The 15,180-nt window shown below is 40.9% G+C and overlaps 1 protein-coding gene and 1 pseudogene across 1 annotated transcript in view; both read left to right on the forward strand.

The window, feature by feature from the left end:
• Positions 1 to 15,180, forward strand: part of LOC125706644 (neural-cadherin-like) — a 132,860-nt gene that overhangs the window by 11,928 nt on the left and 105,752 nt on the right. The gene's annotated exons all lie outside the window — the stretch shown is intronic.
• On the forward strand, positions 6,197 to 6,367 carry LOC125706919 (U2 spliceosomal RNA; annotated as a pseudogene).

The following is a 15,180-nucleotide window of genomic DNA, read 5'->3' on the forward strand; positions in this document are numbered from 1 at the left end:
GGGGTGACATTAGGTTTTTAAATGACTAAGCTGACACTTTCACAGACATCATTGTTTTATACCCGCATGGAGCATCGTTTCCTCTCACTGCCTGAGACCTTCTCATAGTATGTACAGTTAAGAGAGAAGCTTGGGGTCTGAGCGCAGGACAGGCCATTCATCTGGTGGGCCTGGAGCATTTTGGAGCCCCGTCTTTTCAAGCTGGAACCCCACTTTCTGAAGACAATCCTCTGAGAAGGTTTACAATAATGTGTAGTTTGCCCTCTTGATGAAAAGACACCCTTCTCTTCTTCAGCCGCCTCAAAATGAATTTCCATCCAGCCATCAATCCCTTTTCAGTGGCCACTTATCCATGGCAGGGTTGTAGTAATTCAGAGTCTACCACTCCACGGTCTGGGCAGGATGCCAGTCTGTCGTAAGGCTCTCACTCACTATGGGTAATGTACGGTAATCAGTTCACCTAAATTGCATGTCTTTTGACTCTGGGAGGAAGGTAGAGTTCCCTGATGGAAACACACACACGCAAACACACACGCACACACACGTACATACACACACACACGCACACGCTCGCACACAAACATACGTACACACAGGTGATAATGCAGCCCACGCACCTACTGCATTACCAGACATATTTTTCCGCACTGCTAAAAAATGTATTTAACACTTAATTAAGATTAAACTGCACCCTTTTGTGTCTCAAGGATGTGTGTCTTGGGAGCCTTGGGTGAGCATTTAGAAACATTGTGTGCTGGGTATGTGTGCCACTGAACATATATTATAGTCATTGCTTTGATAAATGTGAAAGAAATTTTTACCTAGAATTTAGGCCATTTAGTGCCAGTGCTTGTTTTTTTTAATTTATTTTATCCTTTCTATTGTCTTTTATGTTTTAATATGAAATGTTCCTCATCAAATTCTAGTGTAACGTCCTTGAATCTCAATGAGGTAGCTGAGGCTTTTGAATAGACGCAGTAATTTCCCATATAGCAATTCTTAATAAATTGCCAGTACTTAGCTTTTCTCTCGCTTTCTCTACATGCACCGATCAGCCTTAAATTAAAACCACTTGCCTAATATTGTGTAGGTCCCCCCTCCTTCTGCCAGAATAGCTCTGACTCATCAAGCCATGGACTCCACAAGATCTCTGAAGGTGTCCTATGATTCTGGCACCAAGACATTAGCAGTAAGTCCGGAGCCTCCATGGATTGGACTGGTTTATCCAGCATATTCTACAGAAGCTCGATTGGATTGAGATCTGGGAGATTTGGAGGCCAAGTCAACACCTTGAGCTTTTTTTATGTTCCTCAAATGATTCTTGAACAATTTCTGCAGCGCGGTAGGGTGCATTATCCTGCTGAAAGAGGCCACTGCCATTAGGAAATACTGTCGCCATGAAGGGGGTCTGCAAGAATTTTTAGGTAGGTGGTACATGTCAAAGTGTCATTCACATGAATGCCAGGACCCAGGGTTTACCAGCAAAACATGGCACAGAGCATCACACTGCCTCCACCAGCTTGCCATCTTCCCATAGTGCATCCTAAGATCTCTTCCCCAGGTAAAAAACGACACACACACACACCCAGCTGTTCACATGATATAACAAAAAATTTGACTCATCAGACTAGGTCACCTTCTTTCATTGCTCCATGGTCCAGTTCTGATACTTGCGTCCCCATTGTAGGCTCTTTCAGTGGTGATCAGGGATCAGCATGGGCTGACTGGTCTGCGACGAGGCAGCCCCATAAGCAACAAATTGCATTGCATTTGTGTTCTGCTACCTTTCTATGATAGCCAACATTAACTTTTTTTTCAGCAATTTGTGCTACAGTAGCTCTCCTGTGGGATCCAACCAGAAGTGTTAGCCTTTGCTCCCCATTGGGTGCCCATAATCCCATTGCCGGTTCACAGGTTGGCCTTCCTTAGACCACTTTTGGTGGATATTGACCACTGCATACTGGGAACACCCCATTGGACCTGCCATTCTGGAGATACTGTGACCCAGTCATCTAGCATCACATCTCAATGCTATTCACTTCACCTTTCAATGGTTACTGTTATGGCAGATAAGTCATAATTACAATGTAGCTGGTTTCACGGAGCAATGAACTAGCAGTAGTATTAATGGCAACCATGTCAAATGCAATGGGGTCATGCTGCCATTTTGAGGTATGTCTTTAAATGCAGGGAAAAAATGTTGAACTAGACAAGAACTTCTTTTGTGGTTATAGAAATGTAGAAAAACAAACATTCTTTATTTCTTTATGTACTTTATATATGATATAGTATATTTTTTCATAATGTTTATTGATGGAGTTCCCAGGTTTTTGGTGAAATAGAGGTGGCCTTTTGTGATTGACACATGGATGAATATTAAACAGTTAAGATATACATTTCATCACTGTGACATTTCTAAAGACACTAACCTATTGTTAACCTTTACGTTAGCCTGAGGGAATCGAGGAAAAAATGCGTTTGTCTCAAGGGCTGGATGGGGACTCACATGGAGCAGGGTGATGTATGGGTGTAAATCGCTCTGCAAGACAGAGATGAATGACAGCACGGGGTTAGACGGTGGACTCTTGAAAAATGGTCAGAAGGAGATTTTTGAAGGGAGGATTCCCTGGTTGTACTGATATTTAACAGGAGCTCAAATAGGCCAGCAGGACTTGGATCTGAGCCTGTGGGATGAAGGCTCCAGTCACAGGAGAGGGCATGCTGTCATACACTAGACAGCTGTTTATCCTAAACAGGTAACGCTGCATCTTTATAAGGCATTCATTATGCCTTCATAGAACATTCAGTAAACCTTTATAATGCATTCATTATGCCTTCATAGAACATTCAGTAAACCTTTATAATGCATTCATTATGCCTTCATAGAACATTCAGTAAACCTTTATAATGCATTCATAATGCCTTCATAGAACATTCAGCAAACCTTCATAATGCATTCAAAAACCAATTACCATAGAACATTCATAAGCATACCATTACATCCAACATACCTTAACAGCTTTAGATTAATTATATAGTTTATTTTCTGCAATATTTGTTGTTATTATTTAATGTTTATTATTAATGTATATGAAGTACTTGCATTTTGAAAGCATTGTGAAGGTGCAGGTAACATAAAACAATATCAAAAATGAATAGGATTATTTGTCACTTTGTGCAAAAGCAACAGTTAAACAATCTGAACTTAAAATGGTTCTTGAATTTGAAGTGTTGGTAGATGTTGTACCGCATGTGTGCCTGAAGATAAGCCTGGGCAGCCATCAGATGAAGGAAGGTGTAGGACTGATTATGGTTGTATTCATCTTTTTCAGTGTCCTCTATTCCCATTAGATCTGTGAACTGAATTTTGTAATTGATAATGAGAGCTACAGACAAATTATTTTTATTTAAAAAATTGAAGACATCTGTAAATGGCCATATGGTGGAATCTCGTCTGAAAAAGTAATGAATGTCAAGGAGAAGCTTGCGGGTCACAGGCAACACCCTTATGTTGGTGATTCCGGTTACATTGATTCTATTCTGATTCTATTTTGTAGTTTTGAAATTTTAATTGATAATTACAAAATTTCTTGAAGTAGAACTAAAAGGTTTTTGTTATTTTATGATTATTTTTCTGCTAACAGTGATCTACTCAAGAGAGGACTAATGACTTCACATTGCCATATCCGTGGGTTAAGTTGTGGAAAAATATGTGGAACATATTAAATATACATATACAACTATACTGGGGAAAGATGCAGACAGTTATGCTGTTTAATAAACACGGGTGAAATGGATACCACTGGTATCAGACGATTATTTGGAGAATGAATTCGGCTATTCTGGACACTAATGAACCACAGCTGTACATCTGCAATAATATTCAAGGTCTTCAGTAGTGCAGTGATATGTGGATCCATTAATAGATACAGACAATAATTTATGTAATGTCCATGGAAGCAGATGTGGGGTCAACACTTATCAGGTGGAGATACTTGGGTTGCCAAAGGGAAACAGCATTTGCTACGGGATGGTGAGACGACTCCACTCCAGGAGAACTGGAAAATATTATGTTACTGTGTTGATTCAACCTGGGAAAAAAAGGATCTTTACCTATTCACTTATATTTACAAAAATCGTGCATTTTGCTGAATTCAAGCTGACATCCACCAGTTGCTTGGCAAAGGAAATGGGAAAGAGGGGAAAACCACACGCCGTTGTGAATGCAGCGCCGACATTCCGCTAATCAGGCTGCACGCCTGCATTATTAATGTTCATTACTGGCAGTGTTTTTATCCAGGCCATCTTGGAGGCTGAAGAGCGGCACGAGATGTCCACCGTACCAAGCCAGTTCCTTTTCATCTTCTCTTTCTTCGCGGACACACAATCCGAGCAAATTTGGGTGTGGCGTGCCGGTGAATATATTGTAAAATATACTCCTGTCACGCCCCGGCCTGCTTGCCCTCATGAAATGTCACCAGGATGACTGGCCAATGTGCAGCTACTTTTTAGGAAATAGAATGGCGTTCAGTCGATGTGCGCAGAGGGACTCCTGACTGATGAATGGGCTGGGTTTTGTGGAACTCTGCTTATTTATTTTTCTTGTTGCTCGGCAGCATTTACTGACGGTGGCCTCGTGTGTCCAACCTTCTCACAGGGCCAGCGTATTTCCTGCTTGGAGGAATTGATTTTTTTTTCCCTTTGATTAAACCTGCATGTTTGTCTGCCCCCGACAGCATCTTGGTAAACACTAATATATTACACTGACTTGCTCCCGGGATGACTGTAAGTGTTGTGTGTAGTTCTCAAATGGGAAAAGTTAGGGAACGCTACGGGATCTGAATTTAATTTTCAGTGCGTCTTGGGAAGACTGCATTTTGAACTCTGTAGTTTAAAACTCAAATTTTAGCAATATTTAAGCTATATTACCAGTCGATCTACCCTCACCTATGGTCATGAGCTGTGGAATTTGACCGAAAGCACGAGATCGCGAATACAAGCGGCCGAAATGAGTTTCCTCCGCAGGGTGGCTGGGCTCTCCCTTAGAGATAGGGTGAGGAGTTCAGTCATTCAGGAGGGACTCAGTGTAGAGCCGCTGGTCCTCCGCATCGACAGGAGCCAGATGAGGTGGCTCGGGCATCTGGTCAGGATGCCTCCTGGATGCCTCCCTGGTGAGGTGTTCCGGCCATGTCCCACTGGGAGGAGGCCCCGGGGAAGACCCAGGACACGCTGGAGGGACTATGTCTACTGGCTGGCCTGGGAACGCCTCAGGATTCCCCCGGAGGAGCTGGACAAAGTGACCTGGGAGAGGGAAGTCTGGGTTTCCCTGCTTTGACTGCTGCCCGTATGACCCGAACTGGAAAAGCGGTAGCAGATTGATTGATGGATGGATGGATGTTTAAATTATAGATTATTCTAACAACTACCTCACTGCGTTAATTCATGTCGATCAAAGTGTCATTAAGTTCTATGATGCTTGTATCATTAACATATCATTAACAAAAAAAAAATACCGCACTACTCAATGGAGTTCTCAGAGATAGTATTCATAGCTTGGGTCCTTATTGAGCTAGCATCGGAAATTCATTGCAGAGTCTCGAAGCACTTATGTAAGTCGCTCTGGCTAAGGGCGTCTGCCAAATCCTGTAAATGTAAATGTAAATGTAAATATGGTGACTGGTACTGTAGGTGTTGCAGAAGTCCAGCTGCCCCCCCTTTGTACCTCACACCTCCATACCCGTATGTGCTGCCCTTCCGCTGTGAAGGATACTGTGAAGGTAGCACCCAAAGCAACGCTTTGTTTTAAAAGCCATTACTTACATGTCTTACATCCAGGCCGTTACCTATTCAGACATCCTCTGCTGAGGCCACCATTGTTGCATTATTGAAGAGCCCCAAGGACAAGAAATGTAGGGCTTGTATAATCAGTTTCTAAAGGGCATTTCCCAATCACAGTTATTCGGATAAAGGGGCCAGTGAATGCTTTAGACTTGCTTCAGCAATTATCTTTGTCAACCGTCTTCACAGAAGCACACAAAATAAAGATTTACTTTGTGGAATAACAAAAGAAACAAAATAACACTGTGTTGAAGACACACTTTTGTGAAGTGTGAACTTTTGCAGATGTGATATCTGCTTCAAAAACAATCTGGCTGTTTACATACAGAGAAAAGAAACGTCTCTCCCATAAGATGTAATTGCTTTTCTGCCTTTTGGCAAAGATTAAGTGTGGGATATGTTTTTATCAATTTAATATCTGATATGTCCCTCATAGTGTATTAAATGATTTTTTTAGGATAAGATGTTGGAAGAAAGACTTTCTCTGTCCAATTGATGCATCGACTGCGTGTTGCCCGGAGTGAATTGATATTTGTATGGCCTTTAAAACACAAACCTTTGGAGTTTCAACACAACAGGTAACCATGCAGCAAGTATAATTTCATAGGCTGGTACAGTAGCTCTCTGGAACTGCTGATGCCTCATGTCTCACGAGTTTGAGGTTTGAGTTCCTCTTCAGATGTGTGTCTAGAGTCTACATGTTCTCCTTATGTTCTGTGGGTTTCTTTAGGGTTCTGTTTTCTCCTGCACTCCAAACACATGTGTGACTATATGGTGTCCCCCAAATTGCTCATAGTTTGTGCCCTGGGATGTCTGATGACCCATATATGTATCTTTGAACAGCACGGCTCAGGTATAATTCAATTTTGAGTAATGATCAAGGCCTCTCTACGATTCTGTGGGCTTATGGTTGACTCACTGCCTACCGTGCTCTACACAAGCACCAGCCTATCGTTCATCACTACATCATGCTGTCCTCTGTGCTCAGCAGGAGGGGGTTTGGATGTGGAGATGTTCACACAAGCATGCTTGTCCTAGACTTTGACGCTGTCATGAATCCAGCAGGCTGGGAGATTGGCGTTGGTGTGACTGCCGCACTTAGGGGATCTTTAAGTGTAATCACAGTTCGTTGGGAATTGAACGCCTCCATTTTGTCAGACTACTGGTTTAACAAAGATCTATGGATCCCCCAGAGCCTTAATTGCATCAAGTTATCTTTCAGTCAGACAAGGATGGAGGTCCACCTTGTTTAATACTACATTTAATCAACTAGACACGGCTTAACAAGGAACTACTTGCTGCACTAGCTTGAATTTTCTGAGGGTACTCCTACAAAACCAAACTTGCTGCATGGTTACCTGTTGTGTTGAAACTCCAGTTTCCTCCTGTTGTACGAAAGTTTTCAGTTGGGGAAATTGTATTCTAAATTGCCCATTATGTGTGAACAAGTGACCATTGATTGACTGGCATCCCACCCAGGAATTCCCTGCAATGCACTTTTTTTTCTCCTGCAGTGGATAAATGGTTATGGAAAATGGATGGATAAGTAGATAAGTACAGATAAGATAAAAATAAAACTGCTAGATGGTGATTGCAGCAGCGAAACACCAAGTAAAATGATCAATACGATAGTCTACAGTTACAGTATAGGCAAGCACCCATATTTATGATCAAAGTGAACAACTACAATACAATGTTCCCATTTATAAGCATATGTTATCATTAATTGGGGCTGTCTACAACTATGGAATACTAGGTTTTACAGTAAGTCTCTTCAAGAAATGTGACTGTAGAAGTTCGAGCACTTTTGCGCAGTTTAGTTGCATGTAGATATGTGTGAGGCTCAGTTATTAGAATTTTAAATAGAGATGAGTTCTGAGAGGAGCAGAAGCAGGGAAATGCAAGTGACAGACTTTGTTTCACACAACTGTGGTTCACTTTTGTTCTCCTGAACAGCAAAAAAAATGTAATTTCATTCGCCGCACTAGGGCCTCAATAACAGATGCGCTGTGAAGCTGCCTTTCTCAGCATGTTCTGCTATTTCCTAACCGATAATTTCACTCTTCCCTTGTAACCCATTTCTGTCCACTCTCAGTCCACTCTTTCTCGGTAAAAGCCTTGCCCTTTTAGGAGTCCATAACACCTGGAATCAAAGGCTGCAGAGGACAGTAACCATTTCCTCCATCTGACAAGTTCAAGGGACCATCAGCCAACAAGAAGCTGATATCTAGCTGTATTTCCCAATGTACCACATGTGCCAGAGGGGAAGTGAGGTTGCGGCAAGAGCGGTAGAAGTGAACCTAATTGGATGGAAGACTCTTGTGTTATGGTAGTTAGAGAACTTGCCTGAGGGCCGTGGATTTGAACTCCTGGCGGAGTGCTGCTCCTGTATCTCACTTGATCTGAGGAACCAAAACAATAAAAACTCATCTGTGTAATTTAATTACAAAATGACAAATATGTTGTTCGGATGTTTTAGCAGTGCGAGTTCCTGCCGATAACGGCGTACCAAACACTTTTATGTTCTTTCTGGGTGATACGTTCAAGTGCGGGTAATTTGGTTATGTCGGTAAGATGAACCATACATATCTCGGCTGAAGGAGGACAACTTTAATTGAAGAGGTGGCCGAGTGCCAGGCGGACAGCATGTGTGTCAAATACGCCGCGCCATTACTCTCCATTAGGACTGGCATAACTGGCCGGGAGATCACAGGCAATGGAAGGATGGGCTGTACAGAGCCTGACTCCAGGGGCTACGTTCCTGTCCTCAATGTGATTACACTTTTACGATCATGGAAAAAACTCAAAAGGCCCCTTTATTGAGAATGATAGTCAAATTCACATTGGTTTATAAGTAGCACCTGCATTTTAAGTGCTGCTACGTGGCTGGAATGTTCAGAGCCCATGGCATGATCACGGGGGGGCCTCCCCCCTGAAGTTAGTGATCTTTTTGAGCACTTCAGAAACTGCACAGAGTTCTTCAGTCTTACTGGCCATTTTCTCCTATACAAAAGGCACGGGTTTTGAATGCAGGTGAGAGGGAGGTGCTGCAGATCATAGGACAGGTTTATTACTGAATCATGCCAACATCAGCGAGCAATGGGAGAGACTCCTCTTCTGTGTGAGACTCCTATAACCTGAGTGTCAGTGGTCTGAAACCCTGATACTTTTCTACCATTGCATTCTAACTCTGAGTTATCAAAGTCATCCTCAAAGGCATCTCAGTCATACCAATGACAGCCAATTATAAATGATCTTGCGTATGTCAATAAATATACATTGTACCAATGTGAATGTCCTACAGATTGGCTAGTTGAGTTAGGTGTACTGTAATCTGGTTATGTGCTTCAATAATGAATCAATCTAATCTCTCAGTGGATCTCAGTGGTGTGGTGCAATGTCATATGCATCACCTTGCTGCAGAGTTTTCCCTTCTATATATTGAGCTGCAAGACGCCTTCTGCTGATAGATCCCATCACTTATTAAACTGAATCGGGTTGTGCATGCTAATGTCATTAAGAAAATAAAATGAAAGAATAAGAGAATTAAAACACGTCACCAGGATGTGAGCACCTCATGCCAGAGAGTGCTTTAATAATGGTGCTGGAGGCTTCAATAGTGGCTTGGCAAGTAGCACTATTGCTTCACACCTCCAGGGCTGAGAATTCAATTCTGACTTTGTGTGTGTGGACTGTATGTTCTTTCCATCTTGCATGTACCAAATGATAAAATTAGGTTTTTAGCACATATAAAAATTTCTATAAAAAATATTCAAATCCGCCTGAGTTTGTAAAATGAACGTTTCACTTAATTGATTTCAGGCGTGTCTGTCGTTTAGCAGGCTGCTAGCCAATTATCTGCTTTTAGCAACAGCTGAATTAATAGTGAAAAGTTGTACTGAACAGACTGAAGGGAACCAATCGCTGGGTGAATTGATGTTTAATTTGGAGGCTGAAGCTGTAGCTGCAAACAAGCAGGGTCAAAATCAGAGATGCAGAGAAGTGAAACGCGCCGAAGGGGAAATCCAAGAGCAAAAAATGCAGGTATAGGCAGAAGGTCGATAACGAGAAGGCAATCAGCGAGGCAATCAAATCCAAGAAAACGCATACCAAGAATCGGCAGTCCAGAAAGTCAAAAACACAGGTCATACACAGAGATTGATGAAACATGGGAAATGCTCAGTATGGTGTTGAGTATTCAGGGGAGGACGATCTCTGAAGGCGTAGTGTTCAGGTGAGTCTGGTCATGGTCGGGTCTGTTCCGATGCAGGCGTGACAAAAGTGGTAAATTTCCACACATCACTGAGCTGGAGAAACAGCATGTTTAATGCAATTCTGTTGAAGGATCTTGTATGTTGTGTTACAATAAGGACAGCTATTTGAACATTATGGAATTCTGTATGAACAGGGGGAGAGCATTCTTCAAAATATTACAAAAAAACTTTTAAAGGCACTGTCCTGTATCTTGATACTCTGCAGGTGGGTTTCTTAGCCTGGCCCTTTAGGCCAAAAAATGTAAATGTAAAATGTAAAAGTAAAATGCCTCTTTGAGGTTATCAGGATGCAATATTAGATATCATGATATCATGCATCAAGGGGGAGCAGTAACCCCCCCCCCCCCCCCCCCCCGGTAAAACACATTTGAAAGAGTCTCCAGAATTACTTATCCATTGCAGGCTTATGGTGAGTGTGACGCCTGTTTCTGTCAGCACTGGGAACATGTTGAACAGGATGCCAGTCCACAGCAGGGCAAACACTCACAAAGTCACACATTACAGGTAGAGAAGAAATTTAGGAAATTATAAACTTTTGGACTGCGGACATGAAAAGTCAGTGCACTGGAGATGTGAGGCTTCTGCAATAATCACTGACTCACCATGGCACCTTTGTTTAGAATCGATAGATCTGATTCTAAATATAAATGTTATTACAAAGCTGAAGTTATCTTCAGACCAGATGTCAAGTGATTCTGTAAATTAATTGTTCCTTATGTAAGCAACACTCCATGTGCTAAGTTCCTCTGAATTAGAAACCTCTGGATATATATGGAAGGTAACAGATAGCCAAGTCGCAATCCCTAATTGCTGTTTATGATTATATTATAATATTATTTTTGCAATTACTTTTGATAAGTAAGTTGAAAAGGACAAGCGTTATTTATATATAATTAAACATTTGCTATTTTATATTTGTATTCTTTGACTGGTAAAAGCACTGTTGAATCTGTGAACTTATTTTTTCAAATCGACTTCAAAGGAGCATTAGTAATCTTTCCTTACCACACATTATTAATCCTGTTTTAGTAATCCTTATGCCAGATCTGTTTATTGACATTGTGTTTCAAGGGAAGACATTTAACTGTACCAGAAGCTAAAACGTTTGAAATCAGTATAACTTTTGAATCCGTTTGAATCCAGACAAACATGGGAAAGCAAGTAATGAGTTAGATTTGAAAAACACAAGAGCGTGATACTTATTTAAAATCATCATTTTTGTATTTCGTCCTTCAATTTCCACACTCAAATGTATTGACGAAGTCTGAATGAGCACATACTTTGAGATTAATTTCTTTCTCAGAAGCAGAGCCAATAGAAAATGTATGAAACTTGTTTGAATTTTTGTTTGGCTTAATAAATCAAATTATTATCTTACTGGGGACGGCATTGTTTTTATGCGTATGGTGTTGCACCATCACATACAGGAAATTGCACCCTTGAGTATAAAACTGTTACAAGTGCTGCCTCTATTTTGGAGACAATTAACACGGAAACTCATATACTGTGTTTCATTTCCAGGTGGAATTTGGATTGATTTGTCACATTATTCATTTAATCCTTCAATTTATACCCATTAAGTATTCTTCATCTGTAATTTGAATAAATCATTTAAGTACATCATTATCACAAAAAAAGACTATATCATTTAAATTTGAGAAGAGCAGAGTCACTTGACAGTCTAACCTTATTCTGTTTGCACCTGTATGGAAATGTAACGGCAGTTAGACTGATTGTTTAGTGGGAACATCAGGGCTTAATTTCATCTTTAAAAAGCAATAGTACATCGGGCTTTAATCATATATACACTGTGTGATTCAGAGATTCTCAAACGTAATGAAGGTTTAGTTTCAGCAGTGGCAGGGACCAACTCCGCCCTAACCAACCCCCCCAGACACATATGCAGTAGCTCCCCGATGTTGGTAGGGACAAGATCTTACCATCCTTGGCCAAATCGGGTCCATTCTCAAATATTTATAAGATGTTCATGTTTGCAATCCCAGCTGTGTCTTTTGGGAATGTTTGCATGAATTTCTTAAATAAAATGGCTCAACTTTTTGACTGTCTAGTCAAATGTCTGTTGGGTTGAGTGATGTTTCAGCATGTGGCATGCAGCCACAGTGAACGTGCGTAACGGAATACGGGCGCGTGGTGGTATAAGGATGGACCTCCAACAGTTATCTGTATGTTTCTGGTTAGCGTTGCATTACCTGCAAGCGACAGTATGAGCTGTAGAGCAGATGACCATGCAACCTAAGAATGCGTATGGACTCAAAGTGCCAAAAAGACAGGATGATATGCACAGCTGGGAGGATGTTAGACATGCATTAGACATGTGTTTATATTGGCTTCTGCGGGGATGGACTGGCATATTGCAAAGAGCAAGATACATGGTACCTAATTTAACATCTGAACAATATTCTTCATAGTCATTTATTCACTTTATACTGCTTGAAATGAATTCAGAGATGGTGAGACGAGATGAGCGATGCATGAATTTAGTCTCATTCTTTTTATACATGATTTATTTAAATTGAATGTATTGAAAAATCGGATTCTTTTTAATCAGAAACATTTCAGTTTCATTTCTTTTAATCAGAAATGGAAGATTAGCTGAAGAGCCAGAACCCAAAAAAACTCAGATTTTTTAATCAGTATTAGACACGCGATTAATGCAATCTGGACTAAAGTTTTTTTTCTTTATGCAAGAAAATAAGAGAAATAAACACTGGAAACTTATCAGATAATCTAAGCTTCTAATTTTTCAATCTGGTCAGAAAATTAATTCCTTCACACATATCCATTGTGTGTTACAATGTGCATTTTCCTTGCCATGCTAGTGTAGTAAGGTATGAATGTTAGTTTATATAACTGTACAAATGCTTAGGAAAACAATGAAGACCCTTAGCTTAATGTTTGGTGTAACGCTGATAGACATCAGGTGTTTTCGTACAGGCGTGGTTGAGTTGATTCAGCAGATAACGTCATATCATGGTTATGGTCATTTATTGATAGACATTTTGAGGGTGGGTGGCTGAGGGAAAGACCGTCATCTAAGGGCAAATGCAGACAAAAGCACATCCGCTTCTACCATGATATTCATGCGTTGCTTTGACATGCAAAGAAAAACAGATGAGCAACATTGGATCAGGTGACTGCGAATGTCAATATAAGACATAAACTGGCAGTTTCATCAAGTACCATCTGTGAAGAATTTCAAAGAGAGGGTTTAGCGTGATTGAGCTGCATAAATGCCTTCATGTGCCTAAAAATCCATTTTCCTGAGTAAAGTGTTACAATGAACACTTATAATGGTCTACCGAGCAGTGGAAGGACTCATACATTAAGTACTTGCCCTCAACCCATACTCAGAAAGCAGACACATGCTAAAATAAACCTATAGATTTGAGTGCTTATGATTGCAAAGTCAATGGTTCTGCGGCATTCTACAATATCTTTATGACATGAACCTGTAGTCAATCTCAAGGTAAAAGTCAGTAACTATAAAGCCGTTCTGGGTGACTACATTCATCCCACAGCAAAGCATCTCTGTAAGTGGCGTGGACTTTTCATGGATTCTAATGCCCCCATACATAGGGCCCAAGCATCCTCTGAGCAGGGAAGTGGCCACCAGAGTCTGCCTCAATCACAGCAGCTCAATCGAACTGAACCCATGGAAGAGGTTCTGGAATGGAGCCAGAGGCACAATTCCCCGCCGTTATCCCGTTATCAAGTGGTCAGAAGGTCTCTGGACCGTCTAGAGCATTAGTGGAATGTTGAGAATTTTTTCCAAAAAAAAAAGCAGTCAAATGTGTGGAAAAGTATAGAAGCTACAGTATGAGTAAAAACCATTTATGCCATCTGTTCAAGAGCATTAATGAAGAACCATGTATCTTGATTTAAAAGGAATATAACAGAAGAACAACTGTCTTAATAGCAAACTGGGCCATCATAAACTGGCAGAAAATCTTGGCATATATTCCATGTGCATCTAGAATGCTGTTGAAGTGATGCAACCCCAAAAGTCCACGAAAAACTCGCTCATTTGATGTCTCGTTGATAGGTGTTCAGGATTATATGGTGATTGCATAATTTCCTTGTTTGGTGGTGAAATAATGATAGATGTATGCAAGGCCAATGGTGATTTGAGGGAAAGAGGAGAGATAAATGCAGCATATAGTGGGTGGAAGTGAAGTTGGGAAATAGTGTCTTTTTAAAGTTTGGACAGCAGAGGCAAGGTCATAAGTATGTAAAATGCCATATGGGAGAAGAGGGGTTGGGATAATGTGATGCTGAAATGGTGTAAAGCAGAATAAAACCTCAGCAAGGTCGCAGGATGGGGGGACTAGTCTTACGCTGTGCAGCTTCTGCAGGGAATTCACTGTCCCTGCTTCTGAAATCTGACTGAGCCTTTAACTAGACTGTGCTGCATTTCCAGGAAGGAATGAGTGAAACAGAAGGAGAAACGGACACAATGGAGAGTTTTTCATCTGTGAAAACCGGTAAATCGGAGGATGTTGCTCTTTCACTAAAATTGCTTTGTCTCGTTCACAGTTTGGATACGACTATGAGTGAGCATTTTGTGTTATTGATATTTTAAAGTTAAAAAATAAGACTAAACAAAAGCCATCATCCCCCCTCTAAGCTATCTGCAGTCTGATACACTTCTATAATCCCCAATGAGAGTAATTAATTAGCCCACTCTGTTGCTAGTCTGTTCTGCGAGCAAACTTCAAAATGAAATTTCTTTCAAGCCAAAAAGAAAAAAATCATCCATCATGTTTCCACTGTCAACAGCAGCAAGACACAAATTTATCAGACGTCTGGAACCCACTTTACTCTCAGTACAGAGATGCGCAAATCTGACGTACAGACCAAAATCGTATTTATTTTCAAATGAATCAATTGTACGTTGTGCTAAAACAGGCTGTCATGTGACGATTTTCCCATCCTTCGATCAGCTTTTGGCATCATTTAGCCAGCCTTGTTTACGGAGACTTGCAGATAAGTTTACCAGTTTCCAAAGCAATTAAAGTTAAGTACTTGTCTAACAAGCATTAATGCCACT

This window comes from Brienomyrus brachyistius, chromosome 13, assembly GCF_023856365.1.
Source record: "Brienomyrus brachyistius isolate T26 chromosome 13, BBRACH_0.4, whole genome shotgun sequence".
Taxonomy (NCBI): domain Eukaryota; kingdom Metazoa; phylum Chordata; class Actinopteri; order Osteoglossiformes; family Mormyridae; genus Brienomyrus; species Brienomyrus brachyistius.